The following is a 22,544-nucleotide window of genomic DNA, read 5'->3' on the forward strand; positions in this document are numbered from 1 at the left end:
GAGAAAGCAAGTGAGGGAAGGTCAGAGAGAGGGAGAGAAAGAATCTCAAGCAGACTCTGCGCTGTCAGTGCTGAGCCCTGGGGTGGGGGGATGGGTGGTAGATCTCACCAACCCTGAGATCACGACCTGGGCTGAAATCAAGAGTCGGATGCTGACCTGATTGAGTCACCCATTAAAACCCATTAAAACTAAATAGGTAGTTTTAATCCTCAGCCTCTTTCCTTTCCAGACCCCCCCCCCCCCCCGTTTTTTTGGTCATCCCTTAACCAAACCTCAGGAAGGACCTTAGGGATTGTGCAGATCTATGTCTATGGAGATGCAATTTTTAGCTAGTGTTGCTGTTTACTTGATTTATGGGCCAAAATCCGCGGCAGAAAAGTGTCTTGCATTGCTGAATTCTTGTACCGTATTGAAAAACAATCTGATTATGGGATATTTAGGGCTTCTTGACACAGTCAATATAGGCTGCAGGACAGACTCGTCTACATGGTACGTCCTGAATGTACAGAATTCTTGGGCACGTCATCTCTGGTGGCTGAGGGCAGAAATGTGCTTTCCTGAGAGCACCCGTCACCTCCGCCTTGCTCTCCACCGTCAGCCCGCACTGGGCCTGCGCTCCTGCTCTGCCCCAGCCAGAGCAGGCTCACCTGACCCACAGGCTTGCCAGCAAAGTGCCCCTCCATCCTGAAGACATCTGTGACCAGGCGAGCGTGGAATTTAAATTTTAATCTCAATGATGGAAGACGTTCTCAAGTGTGTGTGCTAGCCCTGTGAAGGGATACATTCTGCTATACCTATCACAGTCTTCTTTTTGTGATGCAAATTTCAGTGTCCACCTTTTCCCTCTTCTTTTTCTTCCTTTTCTCCTCCTCCCCTTCCCTCTCCTTCTCCTTCCACTTGGTTTCCTTCCTTTTGCTCAGCCTTCAGTTCCCTTTTCCCGGATCTGCTGATTTTAGCAACTGACCTTTCATTTACTTTGTTGAGTCTATTTTTGCGGGGTTTTTTTTTTTTTCTGTGAACACAAAATAGACATGAACTAAGACATACTTCTAGTTTCGATCTCATTAGAAGTTTCTTCTTCTTTTTTAGGGGCGCCTGGGTGGCGCGGTCGGTTAAGCATCCGACTTCAGCCAGGTCACGATCTCGCGGTCCGGGAGTTCGAGCCCTGCGTCAGGCTCTGGGCTGATGGCTCGGAGCCTGGAGCCTGTTTCCGATTCTGTGTCTCCCCCTCTCTCTGCCCCTCCCCCGTTCATGCTCTGGCTTTCTCTGTCCCAAAAATAAAATAAAAAACGTTGAAAAAAATTAAAAAAAAAAAAAAGAAGTTTCTTCTTCTTTTTCTTTCATGTTCTATTTTCCTCCTTTGGTGTGTATTCCATTTTTCTCTTTCTTTAAACAAAGTGAGGTGGATTCTGTTTTTAAAAATTCTACTTTCTTTCCGCATTATCAAGTAGATGTTTTCTAATCCCTCTCTTTGGGGTTCTGGCTGAGCATTGTCTATGGAATGAAAATGAGTTGGGGCATCAGATGCAGGACCTACAGGGGGTCATTACCTTGGTACAATTTATTCTCTACATTTGTTGAAGTTGCTGCAGTGGGTCCACTATTCTTTTTTTTTAAGTTTTATTATTATTATTGTTATTACTATTATTTTGAGAGAGAGTGAGAGAGCGCGTGCACAAGTGGGGGACGGTCAGAGAGAGAGGGAGAGAGAGAGTATCCCAAGCAGGCTCCGCACTGTCAGTACAGAGCCGGATGTGGGGCTCGAACTCACAAACCCTGAGATCATGACCTGAGCCGAAATCAAGAGCTGAACGCTGAACCCGCGCTGAACTGACTTAGCCACCCGGGTGCCCCTGGTCCACTGTTCGAGATCCAGATTTTATTTTGTCCTGTCCCCATTCTAGCTATGTTGTATGTTCCCGGCGCTAGTTTTCTTTTCTATCAGATAGAATCACTTCCCTGCTGTGTTTTTCATTTAAAAGGGTAAGTTAAACTACACCCTGGCCTCTTTCATACAGGTGTAGGAGTCATTTGCGGGATGCTCACAGCCATCACCTCTATTTTTCAGTGTTCTTGACTTTCACTAATCTGAGGGGATGCAGGAAAGTGAACCCAGTTGTTTTTGTGGTCTCCCACACCACAAAATATAATCCTCCAAAGTTGGACAGTATCTCCTCGTTCTCTGTGACATAACTCCACGTTTTTCTTTCTAAAATGGAGTTGTTTCTTCAATCTTTTGCTACAGTTATGATTCCACTTGTCTTTTATCTGGAAAAACTATCTCATGAAATGTCTCAAATATGAGTGAGAACTTTCCCTCAGTTTGGGATTTTTGACCATTTCCTTCATATTTTTTTTTTTCTGTTCATCTGAATATTTTAGTAGAGGTCAGAGACAGTTCAGATTATGTGCTTTCAGAATCATCAGATCCCGAAGGCTCTACTGGCCTTTGCTATTACTACAAACCTCAATATATGTTTATGAAAGAAACGATAGGTTGTTTTAAATTTGTAACTTTCTTATATGTTACATTTACTATTTCCCATATATTTTCTCTCAGAATTGATCTTAAAAATCTTTTAAGAGAAAATGCCTTGTTTTCCAGAAATGGGGGTAATTGTGTCAGGTTTAGAGGAAGATGATGTTCCTACCAAGTTGGAAACCGGGGCAGGAGGTGAGGGAAAGAGGCCATCCTGAGTCTGAGATGCGCCATCAGGATTAATTATAGACATATCTGTGATGGTGATTTTGACAAGGAACAGGCAAATTTTTTCTAAGAGGGGCGGGATAACTTGTTAGACCTTGCAAGCCACATGGTTTCTGTCACAGCTGTTCAACGCTGCCACTTTCCTGAAAGCAGCCAGAGACGGGATGAGAGCAGTGTGTTTCATTACAGTGGATGTGACTGTGTGTTTCATTACAAATAGAGCTGGTGAGGCAGATTTGGCTCTTGGACTATGGGTTGCTGACTCCCGATTTACGCAATAATTTTTGAATTGTGACTACTTAGTAATTAGTAAAAAGACTTAATGTTTGAATATTAACAGCTCATATAGATACACATAAACATATATATGCATATGCGTGTGCATATATTTACATACACACATTTATACATACGTGTGTGTGTGTGTGTGTGTGTGTTGTTGTTGTTGTTGTTTCTATATACCTAGTTCCAAGCTCTACTCTAAGCCTGGCATATACTTGGAACTCAGTAAGTACTGGCTTTACATATGAGTAAATAAATACCCATCTGTTCTCTGTTGCTCACATTACTTGGAATGATTATTGACATGCCTTTCTTGCCTTTTCCTTACCAGGCTTAAGTTGTGGGAGCTTTTTGAGTGTCAAAGTTTATTTTAACGTAATGCATGCATGTGAACTTCATTTCTAGTCCATCCTGTACATTCGCTGTTTGGAAACCCGCATCCTTTGGTCTCCCCCAGCCTTCACCTTGTGCCCCACTTCAGACCTTTTACACCTATTCCCTCCCTACACCTCGCTGTACATTTGGCTGCAGGAATTTTCCTAAATTATTGCCATACAGATGGAGAACAAACTTTCTTTAAATTTTCAAAATGTTGAGCTTTTAACAAGTTAGTTTTTAAAATTTTTATTCATTTATTTTGAGAGTGAGAGCAAGTGTGAGCAGGGGAGGGGCAGGGAGAGAGGGGGAAGAGAGAGAGAGAGAGAGAGAGAGAGAGAGAGAGAGAGAATCCCAAGCAGGCTCCACACTGTCAGCACAGAGCCTGACACAGGGTTCAAATTCACAAACCATGAGGTCACGACTTGAGCCGAAATCAAGAGTCAGATGCTTAACCGAATGAGCCACCTGGGTGCCCCTGAGGTTTTTAAAAGCTATCTACACTCTCTAACCAAACACTTAGTGGGCATTGTCTCCACTGCATGGAATGCCATTCATTCTACTCCCATGGGAGAAATGCCAATATTGTGTTTTTGAGGCCCAGTAAACTCCTCTGATATTTCCCATTTTTATTGTCTATCTTTCTCACCTTTTATGACATCTGGATGATGCTTTCATCCAGAGAGATTACTTAGTCACGTTGGCTTCCTTGCTGTCTACTTTGACAGAGAAATAAGCTCTCGATAGCTCCTCCCTGACTTACCTAGCCCCTTGGACATGAGTATTTACTGGCTTCACTATCTTATTCCCTTAGTGAAATAACCATTTGTGCAACCTGGCCCCTCCCACCAGGAGGGAAAACTCCTCAGCTTCAGGCCTTCCAGTGGTACTCTGGGAACAAGCTCTTGGTCCCTCAGTCCCCATAGAGAATGTTCTTCTCTCCCAGAGTTACCTGAAATTCCATGAAAGCTGCTCTCTTTGGGATAGACCCCAATATTCCCAGTTAGATCTGGGGCCTCCCAGATGCTATCACAAGAGACACCACTATCAGCATCTGTGTCAGGTGCGTATCTGCCTAGGGTGTGCACAGATGAAATTGTTGGCTCAGGAGAATGAAATCAATGCGGGATAGTTTGTCCAGCAAATCTGAGAGGTCTCTGGTTCCCTGCAATTGTCACAAAGGACCTCAATCTGATTATACTTGAAGACCCTTATAGTTTCTGAATCAAAGCGTAGATCACGCTTTAAGGAAGTCACTTCACACCCAGACCAGTTTATTTGACTGGCTGGGCATGTCGACTGGCATACTTTTAGGCATCAAGACTGGGTTTTCGAGGTATGCCCATACTCCCTCAGGTGGCAGGGGGTGACTCTGTAAAGACAGCATCCTGTTCATCTGGGGAACATTCCAGCTGTACAGGACTTCCTGCTCAGCCTCTATAAGGCTCTTCCCTCGCTACACAGTTGCCTTTGCTACTGCCTGGATCTACCTTGCTGCTCCCAGCACATGTCCCCATTTGCAGTCCAAGCAGGGCCCCGGTAATAATAGTTCAGGGTATTTCTCAAGCTTTTTTGAAGACCTACTGTTTTCTGCTCTGTTCTTGGGGCTCCAAACATGCATAATCATACCCTAGCCTTCTGAACTGAACTTATCACTCGGTGATAGCCCTTTGCTTCAGGGTACTCCACTGTGGTTCTTTCCGAAGGGTATGGGAAGTACCTCTGAACATGTAGTGGGCATCAGAACCCCCCGGAGATCTTGTTAACCATGCAGACGTGTGAAGTCCAGCTCCAGAGCGGCTGAGTCAGTCTGTGTGGGCTGAGACATGGGAATCTGCGTTCTAACAACCCCTCAGCTGATCATGATGGAGGTGGTCCAGGGATCATGTATTTAAAAATGCTGAATAGACTGATCCAGGGGCCCCAGGGAGTGAAAGACACTGCCTTCAGTGATGCAGAGGCTGGTGCAGGTAAAGAAGTCCCTGGATCTTTACCAACTGGGTAAATCCCATCTGTTATCCTCTTAGCATCTTTAGATGCAGACAGTATTGGGGTCCCTGGGTGGCTTAGTCAGCTAAGCATTCAACTTTGGCTCAGGTCATGATCTCGCGGTCTGTGAGTTTGAGCCCCGCGTCGGGTTCTGTGCTGACAGCTCAGAGCCTGGAGCCTGCTTCAGATTCTGTGTCTCCCTCTGTCTCTGCCCCTCTCCCACTTACGCTCTGTCTCTCTGTCTCTCTCAAAAACAAATAAACTTAAAAAATATTTTTTAAAAAGAAGCAAACAAAAAAAAATAAAAAGAGGCAAACAATATTGAGAAAATATCTGAATAGTTTTTTCTCTCCCTATTTCAAGTCTGAAAGAATAGCTGCCCTCAGCCCTGGTGGGTCAGGATGACTGGTCCTGGGTGCACCGACCCCGTGCAAGGAAGAGCTTCATGGACCTAAGGAGGAGCTGAGTTTATTCCTGTGCCATGGTATAGTTCTTGGAGTTGTTGGAACTTTAGAGGGTAGAGGTGGGACACTTTAGCACTCAGAGAAGTGCAGGGCTAGCCAGAGCTCTGTGGGACCATAGACGAGCTTGTCTTAGGATACTGTAAGGATAATTGCTTTTGGTTTGGAAAAGCAGAATAGTTTTCCTCACTACCAATGACCCAGCTCATTTGGGCTGACTGTGGATTGATTGGCTGGTGTCTCTGTATGTGGGTTATAGATGTAGGGTCCTGAACGAAATAGAGGAAGCTGTGGTCTGTTACAGAGTATATATAATCTAAAATAATGATAGGCAGTAACAGGCAGACAGGCAATGTGGTGCAGGCAGAGGCCAGGATTGGCATGCTGACCAATAACCAGATGGCTGGATAAACCACAGGGGGGTGGCGGAGAGGGAGAGGGGCTAAAAGATGAAATTAGAACCCCTCACAGGAGTCAGATGAGCAAAAGGGGAAGAAAGCCAGTGAATGTGCCTGGAGGAAGTGTTGTCATCAGATAAAGCCTACCATCGGAGAGCAGCTCAAGTTATGTATTAGGAAATCTTATCTCAGGAGAGTGGTCTGGAGACACAGACCAACTGTAGCGATACGGCCGGAACAACAGCCAGGGAGTTGGCATCTAGAAAGCTGCCCGCACAGACTGCTAGTGTTTGGTGGAGGGTCGACGTGCTTCATGTATGTTAGGCAGGGTATGATACAGGAGCAGCTGGCCGTGCAAGGCCAGGCGGAATCATCAGGCAGAGGTCCTGAACTTGGGATGGGTTTGATTCTGCCGATGGGGCAGGGGGACTGAAAGGGGTGGGTGCGAACCTGGGAATGGGGCAAAGCACTCACTCAAGTCAGGCGTGTCAGTTCTGTCATTGGATCCGTTTTTCTAAAGCACACGGACGCTGAACTTTCTCCCCACTGCCACCCAGTTTGGACAGTTCTGTCTTCTGCTTCTTCATAACGCTGCCTGCCCTAGAGTATTCCAAAGAGCCCCTGGAATCTACACTTCTTGTCTTGTTAATCATCTTAAAGTTCACAGCTGCTGAGAACAAAATCTTCATTGATGTACAGCCTCATTTACTTCTACTTTCTGCCTCTGTCATGTTGTAGTTCACTAGCTTACTGTAAATCTCATGAAAATTGCTTGTAATCTTTTACCAGCTGCTGTTCTCCGTTCATTCAATCCTGACTTGTGGGAGTTCACTGTTGCACTCAGGTTTTAGGTGGCAGCCCATCAGAGTCAATTTAGAGTTCACCTTTTCCCTCCTTGGCTTGCCTAATGAATAGAAAAGTCATATTTATATGTCAAGGGGGATACCTGGGATTTGAAATTCTGATCTCCTGAGCTGAGAGCTAAAGCATTAAACCCATGTATAAATTTTCCCCTCATTTTTTTTTTTTTCGATTTTTTAGGACAGTTTCTTTCCTGAGAGGCTTGAAGGGTATCTTTGAGGAGCTAGCTGAAGGAAATCATGTTTGGATGATGGTAAACCTTTTTATTTCTCCCACTGGAGCTCAGCAGCCCATAATTGTAATCTTTCATTGGGAAGTCATACCTGTTGTTTGGACACGGGCTGGTTCATGATCTGTGAAGGTTGGAAGAGAAGTAGAGTCAATATTAAGTGCTTGCAGATATATGGTACATTGTTTTATTCATTTCAGTAGCTTTACTGAATATCTACTCTGTGCCAGGATGTGGTTAGGTATAAGAAATTCAAATGTCAACAAGGGGAAATGCATTTGGGTGTGGAATATTAATTGTGGGCCTCTAATCACAAGCTACTCTGCTATTGCCCACGTGTTATACATTTCTTGTTTTTTCTTTTGTTAATGCTTATTTATTTTTGAGAGAGAGAGAGAGAGAGAGAGAACATGAGCAGGGCAGGGGGAGAGAGAGAGAAGACACAGAATCCGAAGCAGGCTGCAGGCTCTGAGCTATCAGTACAGAGCCTGACGCCCGGCTCAAACTCATGAATCGTGAGATTGTGACCTGAGCTGAAGTCAGACGCTTAACTGACTGAGCTATCCAGGCATCCGGCGTTTCTTATGATAACCTTGTGAAGTGCTGCTTTTTTTTTTCAAAATAATCTTTCATGACAATTAAAAAAGTGTATATAAGTCAACATGAAATTTTAATGATAGATAACCCAAGACCCACAATTTCCATAATACAGAGAAATTACTGTACTTTTGCTTCGCACTATATATTTATATTTATTTCTATCTCCATCTCGATGTATACGTATATCAATATCAGTATCCTTTTTGTGATAAGAGCATTACACAACACAAATATGTTCATCAGCAGTAAAAGTATATATGTATATGTGCAAGTTACATTATCTTTATGCAATTAACATGTTTGCAACAATGGAAGTAAATGAACCGAAGCAAATATGAACCACTATGGATGGATCTCAAGTGTCACAAGGAGTGAAAAACAATACCTTTTATTAGATGAGGTGCATAGAATGGTTTCATATATATAAAGATTTAAAATAAGGCATGGGAAACAACATTGTTTGGGGTTACTTTCAAATAGGATTAACTATATAAATATGGAATCGATTAATTATAAGAAGTTCAGGGAATAGTTACCTCAGCAGGGGAGGGTAAGGGACGCAGGTGGGAGGGATAAATGGTGAGTTTCAAAGGGACTGATGTGTTTTATTTCTTAAGTTTAGTGAGGGGTGGATATGATATTATTTTATTATTGTAAGTTAAGAAAAAGCCTTTTATAGGAATGATATTTTCATAACAAATAAAAGACAGGCTGAACTGTGAGTTTTGTTCCTGTTTATATGACTCAAAGCCGGTGGGCTATAATGTGCTAATAGTCAGTCGTGGGCAGGGGGAGGGCAGCAAAGCTGTGAGGGAAACTTAGAGCCAAGAGGTGATGGTTTCCCTTTTGAGCCTTTGCTATCTGTGTGACCTTTACCAGGCCTCTTAATCTTTGGGTCTCAGTCCTTTACTATAAATTGATTCTCCTGTTCTCTTCTTTAAGAAACTGAACCCTGGCAATAATGGTTGATATCTCTGCAATGTGATGTAATACCTATTACAACTTCTCAAAGCCTGTTTGAAAAATGTGTTTATTTTCCCAGGAATATACCCATAACCTTTGCCGATTTAAAAAAAAAAATTAGGTTGATGTAGTTATTTTGAGAGAGACAAAGAGAGTGTGAGCAAGTGGGGGAGGGGCAGAGAGGCACGTAGAATCTCAAGCAGGTTCCACGCCTTCAGCACAGAGCCCTGTGTGAGGCTTGAACCCACCAACTGTGAGATCGTGACCTGAGAAGAAATCAAGAGTTGGACACTTAACCGACTGAGTCACCCCGGGGCCCTTGCTGATTTTTTTTAAATTCGTTTCATCAAAAATCTCTGAAACACAATGTAGAGGACTTCTGGTGGCAATAGCATCTGGATTGAAGCACAAGCTGTCTACATCTGTCTTCCTCCTCTATTTGATGACCACGCTGATCAATTTTCTCCCAAAATTTAGAACTTCAGTGTTCTTGTCTGCAGTATTTCTCTCTACCCCAACTCCTGTCTTTATCATCAGTGGTTCCATCATCCAAGATCATGAAATATCTAACAATCTGGTTTAAGTTTCTTTGAACCTCGCTCTCCTCACCTTCATCAAAATTTCTCACTGCATTTCAGCCACTCTTTTCAACAGTCTGTTTCTGGAGATTGTATTCCTTTTCTTCCATCTCATTTGCTCAAATACCCTCTGCATCCTCCTCATAAAGCCCTCCAGTCAATGACATCACTGCTGTCTTACAATCTGCTAAAATCCTCTGGCTTTCTTTTGCTGCTATTCACCTGGTTTATCATGGAAGCACCTTCCACTAGTTGCTTCCTTCTACCATTTCAGATGCCTGGCAAAGCCTACAATATGCATTGTCAAATGTGGGAGTGTTCTAGATGGAGAGAACAGTATACGCGCTATCTCTGCTTAGGAGGTTCAAACCACACAAGCACCTGACCACACATGTGAACATTCAGTCCAGCCCCAAAACCTGACCACTGTAAAACCCCACTAGTTTCCTTTCCTTTCTCTCTCAAGCCATTTTTGGAACGAATTAGAGGTCTGCTCTTCTCTTCCCAGAAGGCTTCATTACACAAGTTAATAAGTCTTTTCATACCCTCTTGGGGTGTGTGTGTGGTGCCATTAATCTCAATGTCTGAGCCAGATTTTTGTTGAGGTCCATCTGTGTCACTAAGGTGGCCACAAAACAGTGGGCTCAAAGGGGCATTCCAGTGATGATGTGGTGTGGTATCTTGGTGTATATATGGTGTGGTATCTTGTGGATCATGGTGAGGGTATTGGATGGTTTTTTCTTTCTTTTCTTTTTTCTTTTCTTTTCTTTTCTTTTCTTTTCTTTTCTGTCAGAATTTAAAACGTTTACTTTGGTTGCTGAAGGAAAGTTGACTGTAGGGACATAAGAGTAAAAACAGCAAGAACAATGGTACCAGTTCAGCTAAGAGATGACAGTGGCTTGGCCTACAATGGAAGCAGTGTAGAGCGAGGTATACTTTGAAAGTTACACCCAAGAGGAATACTGAATATTTCAACAGTGGAGGATACCGGGAACAGAGCAGTTTTAAGGTTAGGGTGAGGGTAATCAAGAGTTTTGTTTTTGGCAAGTTGAATTTGAAATGCCTGCTAGACGTTCACATAGATATGCAGAGTATTCACTTAGACACAGGAGTCTGGAGCTCAGAGTCAGGAGCAAAATTCTGAGCATAGGCTAAAACTGCGTTGAAAATTATATATAAAGGCAGTGACCTCTATCCAAAGGAAATTCGCATATCAAATGGCAGCCTAACATACGTTAATAACATACATAGAATCCTTTTTTTGAAAACATTTTTTAAATGTTTATTTATTTTTGAGAGAGAGAGACACACACTACAGGATCCAAAGCAGGCTCCAGGATCTGAACTGTCAGCACGGAGTCTGATGCGGGGCTCAAACCCAGGGACCGTGAGATCATGACCTGAGCCGAAGTCGGATGCTTAACCCACTGAGCCACCCCTGCACCCCTATATTGGATTCTCTTGTGACTACATTTTGTGGAATCCTGACAATGTTGTAAAACTATGTACTTACAAAAATTTGAGGTCAAGTTTAAATGTCTCTGACTTTTCTTGATACTAATCTGGCCGTATTTCTTGACTTTTCCAGTTATATTTTATAAGATAGGCTTTTATAAATATCTGTATTTAAAGACCTTAAAATTTAGCTCAATTCTAAAGCTACCCCTATTAAAGGATAAATAGGGGCCATAGTGCCCATGAAAATAAAGGATTGTGTCAGAATTTTATGGAAAAGAAAAACTAAAAGACTTCTGTTAGTCAGTGTTTTGCTTTCCATTGCTATTGTCAATTAGTTGTTCAGAATTCTATCTGTTCTCGGTTTATGGTCTCCAATATGTCTCCACTGGGGGAGATTAAAATGTTTTCCTCTTTTTTTAGGATTGGTACTACTGTATTCTTGCATTAATAGGAAGTGATGAGGAAGCATAAGGCAAGCTGGCACCTTGCAAACCATCCCCCCCACCGTGTGGGATATGTATGATATTCCTCAGGCACTCCTGGCTGCCCAAGAACAGGAAAGGAAAGAAAACAAATGTGTAACTGATAGAGATCACAGTCATGCAGGACTTGGGTCTCCATCCGTTTGCAACTATTTGAATGATTTACAAGAAAAAAAAAAGCAAGCTCCAGAAACCTGTCGACTCAGTTTCCTGGAGCCCTAACATCACCCTCCCCTCCATAGTGATGTGGGGAACAAAGGCAAGAAAAAAATGTAGATACAATTAAATATCTTTATAACCTGCAGCCCATTGACACATACTTGAGGTAGGCAGAGTATAACATTTCTCCAGGAACTCCCTACTGTCTTCATGTTAATGTCTTGCTAGAGGGAAAAACAACCTTAGCTCCCCAATAGGGAGGCCTCAGGTATTTTAGGAGTCCTCTTTAGCATATGAAAGTCCTTTTGGAAACCTGCCTTTTGCCTTTACCTCTCCCAACTCCATAGTATATAATCTGTCACTCTTCACAACCCCAGTGCAGCTCTTTCTGCTCAAGGGTCCTGTCCCCAGGCTTTAATAAAATCACCTTTTTGCACCAAAGACATCGCAAGAATTCATTCTTGGCCATTGGCTCCAGACCCCACCACCACTCCAGAACTGCATCAGGAAGTATCATCTGCTCCTGTCTAATAACAACTTAACTAAATGAAATAGGGACTAAACGTAAGGAAAAATTAATGCCAGCTTCTCAGAAGAAAGCACCTTGGCTGATTCTGCAGCTCAGATGGCAGTTTTTAACTTTTTGTTTTTTCCTTTGTTGCTCAGTTTGTTTTTAAAATAAAAAGGAGTACATTTACCTATGCTCTGCCTTCTTGATATAGCAAGTGTACAAAATCAATATTCAAAAGGAGAACAAAAATTGTGGGATATTTTCATATCTAGGCAATCTTTGATGAGGACTCATTGGTAGAATGGTAGCCCTTCTTATTATCATTCATCTGTTCTCACAGATGAATGAAGCAAAAATCATCATGTGGAATGGAATACATTGGTTTGCTTTAAATTTTATGTAAATGTATCAGGACTATCCACTAACATGCCTTTGTGCCTTATTTGTGAAACTCACAATGTAGGGAATCCTGTTAGGGCAGCTATTACGATGTGACCAGTCTCTCTTCTACGTGTATCAGGATTTCATTCAATATTCCTAGGTATGTGGAGATGAATATTGTAGGGTGATTGTACGCTTATTTTCTGGCTTTCGGGAAGTGTTGATTATATATTGACAAAGAAAATGTTAAGTGATTTAATTCCTTATTGGAAATTGCATACATTACAAGAGGAAAAACTATCTCATAGGTCAGGCAGTAAAGTAAGCCAGTAAATTTTAATGTCAATTAATTATAGCATGATCCTTATTACCCTCAAAAGTACAAACAGTTGAGAAGAGAAATGGAACTTTAAGGAATAGAAGGGCTAATACACGTGACCAAACAGATTTAAATTGTCCTAAAGGTTTATCTTTGGCCATCAAATAAAACCCCTATTCTAACTAATTGGATTTAGCCCAGAATTATAATTATGTTCGATCAAAACTCTGAATATAAAACTGTCAAACAAATAAATGAAACTAATTCACAAATTACCTGAAATCATAACCCTGTGTTGGTCTGGGGACTCAAGTGTTTCATTAGAGGTAGAAGAACCATAGTTTTTTGTTGGCCGTGCTCATGACTCTGACAGAATAATCTTTCAAAATTTAGCCCAATTTTGGTCTATTTGTTTCTAGTCAATTCTGCATGTAGATAATCAGAGCTGGAGATCGGATTCAGCCATGATTCTTAAGCCTGAAGACTCATTTAAAATAAAGTTATTGTCCATCCTCTATGGATTTCCTATTCCTCTTTTCTCAATTTAATGAAGAAGATGCATGAAATAAATCAGGTCAGAAGGCCATCCTCTTAATCTGATCCTTATTCCTGGACCGCCTCCTATTTCTGACAGAAGGATATCAATGAGAAATGTTAGGAAAAGGATTGATGCTGAGATTTTATCTCCCTCTAAGACTGTCTCCTCAGAGGTAGATATTTCCTGTGTATACCCAATGTCCCAGGTAATTATTAATGGTTTTTCCTTTCACTCACAAATATAACTTGGTTTGGAAGACAGATTATACAGTCACTCCATTTCTAAGTTGCTTCTCATAACTGATTCACTTTGAAACAGGTTTTGTCTGAGTTTATCACTTCCTTGTCAGAGTTTCCCTACAGTGCTGAGGAACCTCAATACACTCTGACAGTCTCACTATCAGCAATGACTTCCTTTACAATTTAGATCAACAGGCTTGGCATGCGTATGCTGTTTGTCTGCCTATCTATGCAATAGCATACCAAGAGTTGCCAGATTTTCACCTTGCAATATCCATACCCAACCACGAAGGTGAAGCTAAACATTTTATGTATTATTTTGGAAGTACCAACTTCTGGTCTAAATTCCTGTATTAAAAAAAAACAAAAATAACATTTATTTGTTTTTGAGAGAAAGAGAGAGGTAGAGCATGAGCAGGGGAGGGGGAGAGAGAGAGGGAGACACAGAATCTGAAGCAGGCTCCAGGCTCTGAGCTGTTTGTTAGCACAGAGCCCGATGCGGGGCTCGAACTCACGAACTGCGAGACCATGACCTGAGCTGAAGTCGGACGCTTAACTGACTGAGCCACCCAGGTGGCTCTAAACTCCTGTATTATTAATGAGAAATCTATATAACACATACATCTAAATATATAGCAAATTGAAGTTCTTTTACTGATATGGTGAGTAATCTCCTAAAGACCAACCCTACTATTGGTCTGGACAAAATACAAAAAAAAAAAAAAAAAAGAAAAGAAAAGAATGAACAAATTTCTGGAGGGAAGTGGACACTTGGGAGGAGGAAACTACTCAGGGTGATTTCTCCATTTGTGTAGCTTTTAGCATGAAAGCTATCCATAGCTGGTATAGCATTGCGTAGCTAAAACTCTGGTAGTCTTTCCGAAGGATAGGAATTGGAGCAATGCAGCAGCTGGAAGTTGAGTAGAGGGAAAAGGAGACAGAGATAGAGATAGATAGAGATGATAGAGATAGATAGAGATAGAGATAGGTGGAGATAGACATGTAGAGAGAGAAGGGGACCAAACTCTGCTCATTCTGCCAAGGTCTCCAGCGGACGCATGGCCTTGGTCGCTGGGGCAGATTGCAAGGAGCCCAATTAAGGAGAAAGAACTGAAATGAGATCTGAGCTGCTCCTGAAGAAATGTCTGCAGTTTGAGTCCATGCAAATTAATTGTCTGCTAAAATGAACAAATAGACCAAAACACATTTTTTACAGAATTTGCCAGAATCCAGTTTCCACACATAACATTCCCGATGTCTAGGATATGGCCCACAACTCCAAAGAAACAAGAAAATGTAAACCAGTCTCAAGAGAGAAGAAAACATTCAACAGAATCCAACTGTGAGATGACCCAGATGGAATCCACAGTAAAAGACTCTAAAATAGCTGTTAAGCTATGCTCAGTGATGTAAAGGAAAACATATTCACATTGAATCAAAGAAATATAAACTGTATAAGAAGAACCAAATATAATTTCTAGAACTGAGAAATGCAGTATCTGAATTAGAGATTCACTAGATGGCTTCACAGCAGAAGAGAGGTGACAAAAGAACGAATCTATGCATATGAAGATAGATCATTAAAAATAATTCAGTCTGAAGAACAGAGAACCAAAAAGATGGAACAAAAATCGCAAAGACTCAGGTACTTTGGGGCCAGTATCAGATATCCTAACATGCGTGCACGTTTGGTTTGGGAAGGAGAGAAGGACAGAACAGGGCAGAAAATAATATTTGAAGAAATAATGACCAACCGAAAGCAGAAGGTAATTCTCCTCAGTGATGGGGATTTTCAACGTCCAGAACTGGACAGGGGAAGAGGCAAATCTCATACCGCAGACAGTATGGGCACAGAACACATGTAGCTGCATTATCTCACAGAACTTCTTCGTGTTTAGCAGACTATCTGGTGTAGAACATATCACAAGGGGAGTGCCTGGGTGGCTCCATCGGTTAAGCGTCCAACTTTGGCTCAGGTCATGATCTTGCAGTTCCTGGGTTCGAGCCCCACATTGGGCTTTGTGCTGACAGCTCAGAGCCTGGAGCCTGCTTCAGATTCTGTGTCTGCCTCTCTCTCTCTGCCCTTCCCCCTGCTCTCTCTCTTTTTCTCTCTCTCTCTCAAAAATAAATAGACACACAAAAAAATAAAAAAAAAACATATCACAAGGAAGCAAAGTTTTCTGTGAAAATCAATTCCTTATGGCCTGCTACTCAAAGACTATACTTTATGAAAGTGCATAAGCCAAGCCTTAGGGAGTCTTAACCCAACCTGGAGGCATTTGATACGATTAACAAAGAGGTGCAAAGGGGCCTCAAAAAGAGGGACTTTGCTTTCCACTCAGAGGGATGAGGAAGGCTTGGGGTCCCAAAGAGCTTGTAGATCCATGAATTAGAGGGGAAAGAGAGTTCCCAGCACTTTTTTCCCTAAAAAAGTTCCATCTCCCTGTCTTCCTTCTTTAGTTACACCATCACCATCACATGAAGTCATCTTGAGATAACGGTAAGTGGACCTTCGTGTATAGAGGTCATTATAACTAATTAAGATATGTGGATGCAATTTATTTTCTTTCTATTTACTCTGCTAGTCCTTTTTTCTTTTTTATCCACATAATAAAAATTATCAGGGTAAATATTTTCCTGTGGTGAATTTCCATGTTCCTTCCTGCACCCTACCTTAATTGAAATTTTTAATCTCCCCTTTTATATATGGAAATTTGAAATTTTAGGAACCTCTCCCTAAGGGTTGGGAAGTGATTATGATATTCTTGTACTTCATTTGGAAGTATAATGCTTCTTTGCAATAAAACCACGAAGAATAGGAGGGAAGAAATAGACTTTACTGTGTTGATTTGTTTGACCAAGTCACCAAAGCTTCTAGAATCTTTTGCTGCTCAAATTACGTTTTGCAGATCAGCAGCAGTGGCATCACCTAGGCCCTTGCTAAAAATGTAAAACCCTGGCTTCACTCCGGACCTATTGAATCAGAATATGCATTTTAACAAGTTCCTTAGGTGATTCTTATGGAAATGAAATGTTTGGAAACCCTGCCCTAATACAGCTTTACCTTTCTCCTCCTTAAAAAAAAAAAAGTATAATCTTTAGACTGATTTAATTTCCACATCCTCATTGTTCCAGTATTAATTGATTGCCTCTTTTGTATAAGCCATTTCCTTAGGTGGCCTGCAGCATGTTGATGGGCAGCAGGATGGACAGAGTCAGCAGACTGTGTGCACACAATACAAGAGATCTAAGGAGTGTGGCGATGCCCGCTAATCTCTTGAATAAATTATTGTCTGAACAGGTCGAGCTCTCCTCAATATCTGAGATGATCCAGGCATGGATTAGGCAGGTTCTATGAATTGAGGCAAAAGATAAATTCCAGGTAGAGATAGGGTAGGTGGTGATTATGTCGGGAAGTTGGCAGGAAGGATCCTTGTCAAGCATCTCTATTCTAGAAAGACTTGTAAATTCAAGAGCCTTCAGTGTTTTAAAAAAATCAGGTGAATTGAATCAAAATAAGGAGTCTGATAGTACGCAATCCGATGTTCCCTTGATCTTAGTTATTGCTGGTGCTTTCCACTAATGAAGTCTTGTCATGTTCACTCACATAAAATTCCTTTCAAAGAAGAAATCAAACAAACTCCAACACAGACATGCATGCATGTGTGTGGGCACGCACCCCCCTCCCCCAGTCCTGATTAAAATGGATCTAGTCACTGACTATGGATACAAAAGTACTACTAATGCATATCTAGGTCAATAAGCATAACCCAGACTTCCAAAATGTGAGGCTGAACTCATATTTGAGAGCTTCAGACAATCGATGCCCTGCTTTGATTCTTGTACTCCCTTTCATTAATTCTGGGCCAACACATGGCCCACACTAATTAGTCCGTCTTTAATGGAGGCGGTAACTGAATGTCAACACCAGGGTAGGTCACTAAATGCCACTTCGGCTGTTAAAAACCAAGGAAACAGGGGAGAGAGTGCACCAAAGGCAACAAGAAACATGGAACAGTAAGAACATGGGGGAGGGGGAGGTGCTGCTAATGAATGATAATGAAACGAAAGAGGCCAAAGTCTATTACAAGCTCTGAAGTTAATAATAATCTTATTTTCCATTTAATGAGGGTAGGGAGAGTCTTCAGAGGAAAGGTAAGACTGGGAAGGTAGAAGCAAAATGATATAAGCTAGAGAGAGACTAAGCAAGGGCTTCCTGGTAATAGTGTAACTTAAGAGTGAATACAACAGAAGGCAAAAATTATGCTTGAGATTTCTCAGCCGGGTATTTTAGTCCTTTTAAACCATAGAATATCTGGAAAATCGTTTCAGCTGTGATTGAGTGAATGTGTGCTGCATGCTCTTTGAATACTTTGAGGGGTATAATTTATTTTCACGAATTTGGGGAATTTATCATTTACACTCTTCTTGTCCACGACTGTGGCCTTATTTATGTTTTACAAGCAAAGAAGCTGAGGTGCAAATATTATGGAAGAAATGTTTATTAAGTAAATGATTCCTTATAGAAAATATCCTGCGCAGTCGGTGGTGGTTCCTGATTCTTTAGTGAAGTTTTATGGTTATGTGCATTCTATTACTCTCAACAGGATACAGAATCTCTCAGGTGGGAAAAAAGGCTCTCCTTCCTCTACAACACACAGCCAACGGTGTTGTGTACATGGCATTCTCTCACTAACTTGCTCGTATACTGTTCAGTGTTCATTTTAATTATGAAAATATTATTTTAGTATTTGTCACAATAAGACTTCTCTTCCTGAGTACTGAATCTTTGAACTCCAAAATTATCTCTGGTAATTATAAAGGTTTTTTTTGTGTGTACTGTATTTATAGACTGATATTTGACCATGTTAATTTGGAGTTTTTCTATATAGATTAGTTGGTTTGGGATAGGAGTGGGCGAGGCAAGTATCATAAAAAGTAAATCTTTTCACTAATATCTTTCCATAAATGTTTGTGACTCACGCCTCACGTGGACAAAACTTCTTTGAATGTATTAGAATTTAAATGGCTGTGCAATGAGGATTTTAACAATACCCAGGATAATTTTTTGTCTCACCTTTAAATGGGTATACAAGCACTAAGCTTAGAAATGTGTTTTTGAGCCTTTTAATAAATACCATGGTAATTCTGCATGTATTTAGAAGAGTCATCTTTAAAAAGAGCTGCCTAGAACAGAGCAGTAGCTTGGTAAAAGTCAAATTAATAGATCTATAAATATATCCTTCAACTAGCCTTGTAAGTTGGATCAAATGTTGTAGTCTCCCCTCTGTAAACCAAAAGTTAAAACATTACGTAAATGCCCAGGCAAGGCTTTAAGTGCTAGGATCCTGTAACTTCGTCCTTGCTTCTGAAGTGTTTTCAAGCTAATAGACAAATAAGACATGAAAATCAAGAATTAGTGAAACAGCATGATGTAGACTGTGGTGGATTAATTGCATTGGATGGCCCTAATTAATATTGTAACTGTATCTATGCTTTTTGTTTTATAACTATTGAATTCTTCCATTCTGACTCTGGCCTGGCCTTGTGGCTTTCTTCAGCTAATAGAACACGGTAGAAGTGGTATGGTGCTGCTTCTAAGTCTATGTCTCAAGAATCTTGCATCCTTCTGCTTGAATTCTTCTTTTCTTGCTCATTCTAGTCCTTTGTCCACACCAAGTGACTATGCTTGGACACCTGGAGGATGCAACCCGTGGAGAAAAGTCAAAGTGACCCACAGACCGTCAACTCTCAGAAGATCAGTCCTGCCCAGACAAGTTAAAGTTTACCACAGATGTATGAAACCACCTGAAACCAGAACCTTCCAGATCAGTCTAGATTCAATTTGCAAGCTACAAAATTGTCAGCTAAAAGAACGGTTGTTTCAACTTCTAAATGTTGTGGCAGGTTGTTATACAGCAGTAGCTGACTAATACGCGAAGTTAAGAGCTGTGGGCCCTGGATATGTTTATTGATCTTCTAAAAACATATCTCCTTATCTAGAAATACACTATTATAGGAGCTCAGTCAGTTGAGCATCCAACCCTTGATTTCAGCTCAGGTCGTGATCCCACGGTTGTGGGATTGAGTCCCACGTCCGGCTCTGTGCTGAGTGTGGAGCCTGCTTGGGATTCTCTCTCTCTTCCACTGCCCCTCTCTCCCACTTAAGCTCTCTCTCCCTACAATAAAATTTAAAAAAAGCCAAACAAACAAGAAATACATTATCCACATCAAAGTATTGTGAGACTTAAGTGTGTGCTTGATAAATTGTCTTAGATGCACTTAATAAATAGTGATTATTACTACTGTTACCCTACTACTACCATTACTACTAGTAATATTATTGATGCTAATTCTACTATTGAACCAAGAGAGATAGTAAAATATAGATATTTTAATATGCTCTGGAGAGAGGAAGAACGTGGGAACTTAACTGTCCTTTTATGTGCTGGGGAAGACCTACACAGAGGTGGTTCCATATGAGCTGAGTCTTGAAAGTTCTTTTAGGTGTGAAGAGGTGTTAAGAAATATACTAGCAAAAGGATAGCCTATATTGATAAGGAAGACAAAAATAACTGAATTTGTATAATGTTCCACCTGACAAAGCATTGTGCATATACAATAGTTTATTTCATCTTCCCTTCACAACAGAAAATTTGTCTTTATTATATGATTTGGAAATGAAGAGTCTGACTTTACATGAGTTATTTAAGGCCCTTCAATTTGAAGACCACGGAGCTAGATTTAAACTCAGGCCCTTTACCTCCAACAAAAGTCTATCTCCCATATATCACAACGCCTGTTCTTATACCATAGTATTTCCCCAAATAGACTAGAAGCATTAAGTTTATAAAGGCAGTATTTATTTTTATTTATTTTTTATTTATTTAAAAAAATTTTTTTAACGTTTATTTATTTTTGAGACAGAGAGAGAGCATGAACAGGGGAGGGGCAGAGAGAGAGGGAGACACAGAATCTGAAACAAACTCCAGGCTCTGAGCTGTCAGCACAGAACCCGACGCGGGGCTCGAACGCACGGACTGCGAGATCGTGACCTGAGCCGAAGTCGGCCGCTCAACCGACTGAGCCACCCAGGCGCCCCTATAAAGGCAGTATTTAAATAAGATTGTCAGCATGCTTGTGAAAATATATCTTTTAATTCAGAATATACTTAACCTCTCTTTAGATTTTTCAAACTATTTGGTAGTTAAGCAGAAAAGGTGTCAGTATAATTAGGTTAATATTGAGAATTTATGTATTCTACATTCATTTTGTGGAGTGTGTGAGTGTGTGTGTGTGTGTGTGTGTGTGTGTGTGTGTGAGGGATGGAGGGAAGGAGTAGCTGGGGGAGAAGATATCCCATAATAACAGCAGTCTTTTGTCATTTCTAATTCTTAAGAAGCAAATTGCTTAAAGTAATGTGAGTTTAGTATGATTAGAGTGTCCTTATTTTCTTTAATTGGGAATATGGAGGAATTTGAATTACTTTATTTGAATTGCTTTCTTAAGGCCCAGGGAAAGACTTAATTTCATTTTTGACATCTAGGAAGACCTTTCTGGTACGTAGTAAAAGCCTGTCTGTTAATGGTTCGGGATGCATCCTGTGACTGAAAGCTAAATAAAAGGGTATATTTGCAGCCCATTAACATCTTTCTTAAGGTTTAAGCCACACGGAATCACATCACAAAGTCCAGTTTCTGATGTCAGCAATTTCATTGTAAATCACATTTAATGTGGTTTTCTAGTTTTAAAAAAATGCCATTTTACAAGTCATTACTTGGTTGTCCTCCTTCAGGCTGAGGGGGTCCTGATGGAGTAATAAATTTTGATGGAACTTTGGCTTATTAACGGCCTGCAAATTACGTTGATAATTGTCCCAGGTTTATGGCGATAACTATGTCATTATGTTTAAATGAGTCTCCAGTATAACACTGAGATGTAGGCCAGAGAGCTGCTGCTAACACTGCCACCCGATATGTAGCTAGATTGACAAAGCACCATGCTCTCCGTGGTTTGTAAAAAACTCCTGAATCTTGTAGGAAGAATTCCATATCATTGCATTTCTGCATCTCAGATCTCGTAGCTGAGCTCTAGTCCCATATAGCCAATGGTCTACCCCTCAAAAGGCCCATATTCTCCAAAATCTGGGAATGAGCTAACTGATCTCCTTCCTTTTGATAACAGAGAGACCATTCAAAAGAAAAATGGGCAAAGAATTTGATTAGCCATTTCACAATATAGGGCATTCAAGTGTCCATTAATCATATGGAAAATGTGTTCATCATCACTTGTTAATCAGGGAAATATAAATTAAAATATAGTGATTTTAATTTAGCTAATACTGGCTAAAACTAAAAAGAATGATGACATCAAGTGTTGGTAAGGATATATAACTATGAGAACACTCATACATTTCGGGTGGGCGTGTAAATTTTTGAAACCACTTTGAAAATGTGTTCACAATTTACCGCTTTAGACTCTGTAATTCGACACTTCCATTTCCAATAGAAATGTGTATACATGTGCAAAAAGATACATGCAGAAGTATGTTCACAGCAGCAATATTCTAATAGTTCCAAACTAATAATTACTCAAATATCCATCAACAGTATATAATGTGTATATTCATACAATGGAATACCATGCAGTGATCTAAAGGAACAACTCCTATTATATACAATAGTATGTATTAATCTCACATACATAATGTGTGAAAGAAGTCAGATGCAAAAGAATTTACTGAATTATTTCGCTTATATCAATTCCAAATGGGAAAAAATAAATGATTGGGAGAGGAATTAGGACTCTGCTATATTTAGAACGAAGTAGAGGTAGTGCTTTGGAGGGGACACAGGGAAAATACCGGGGGAGTACTGTCAGTATTCTATTTCTTTGAGCTTTGGTGGTGATTGCACAAGTGTTTGCTTTGTAATAGCACATTGAATAGTTACATACCTAACATATTTGACTCATAGGATGGACAGTATTTTTTAATGATTCTTTTCTATGTGACA

The sequence above is a fragment of the Felis catus genome, chromosome D2 (assembly GCF_018350175.1).
Source record: "Felis catus isolate Fca126 chromosome D2, F.catus_Fca126_mat1.0, whole genome shotgun sequence".
NCBI classification, from domain to species: Eukaryota; Metazoa; Chordata; class Mammalia; order Carnivora; family Felidae; genus Felis; species Felis catus.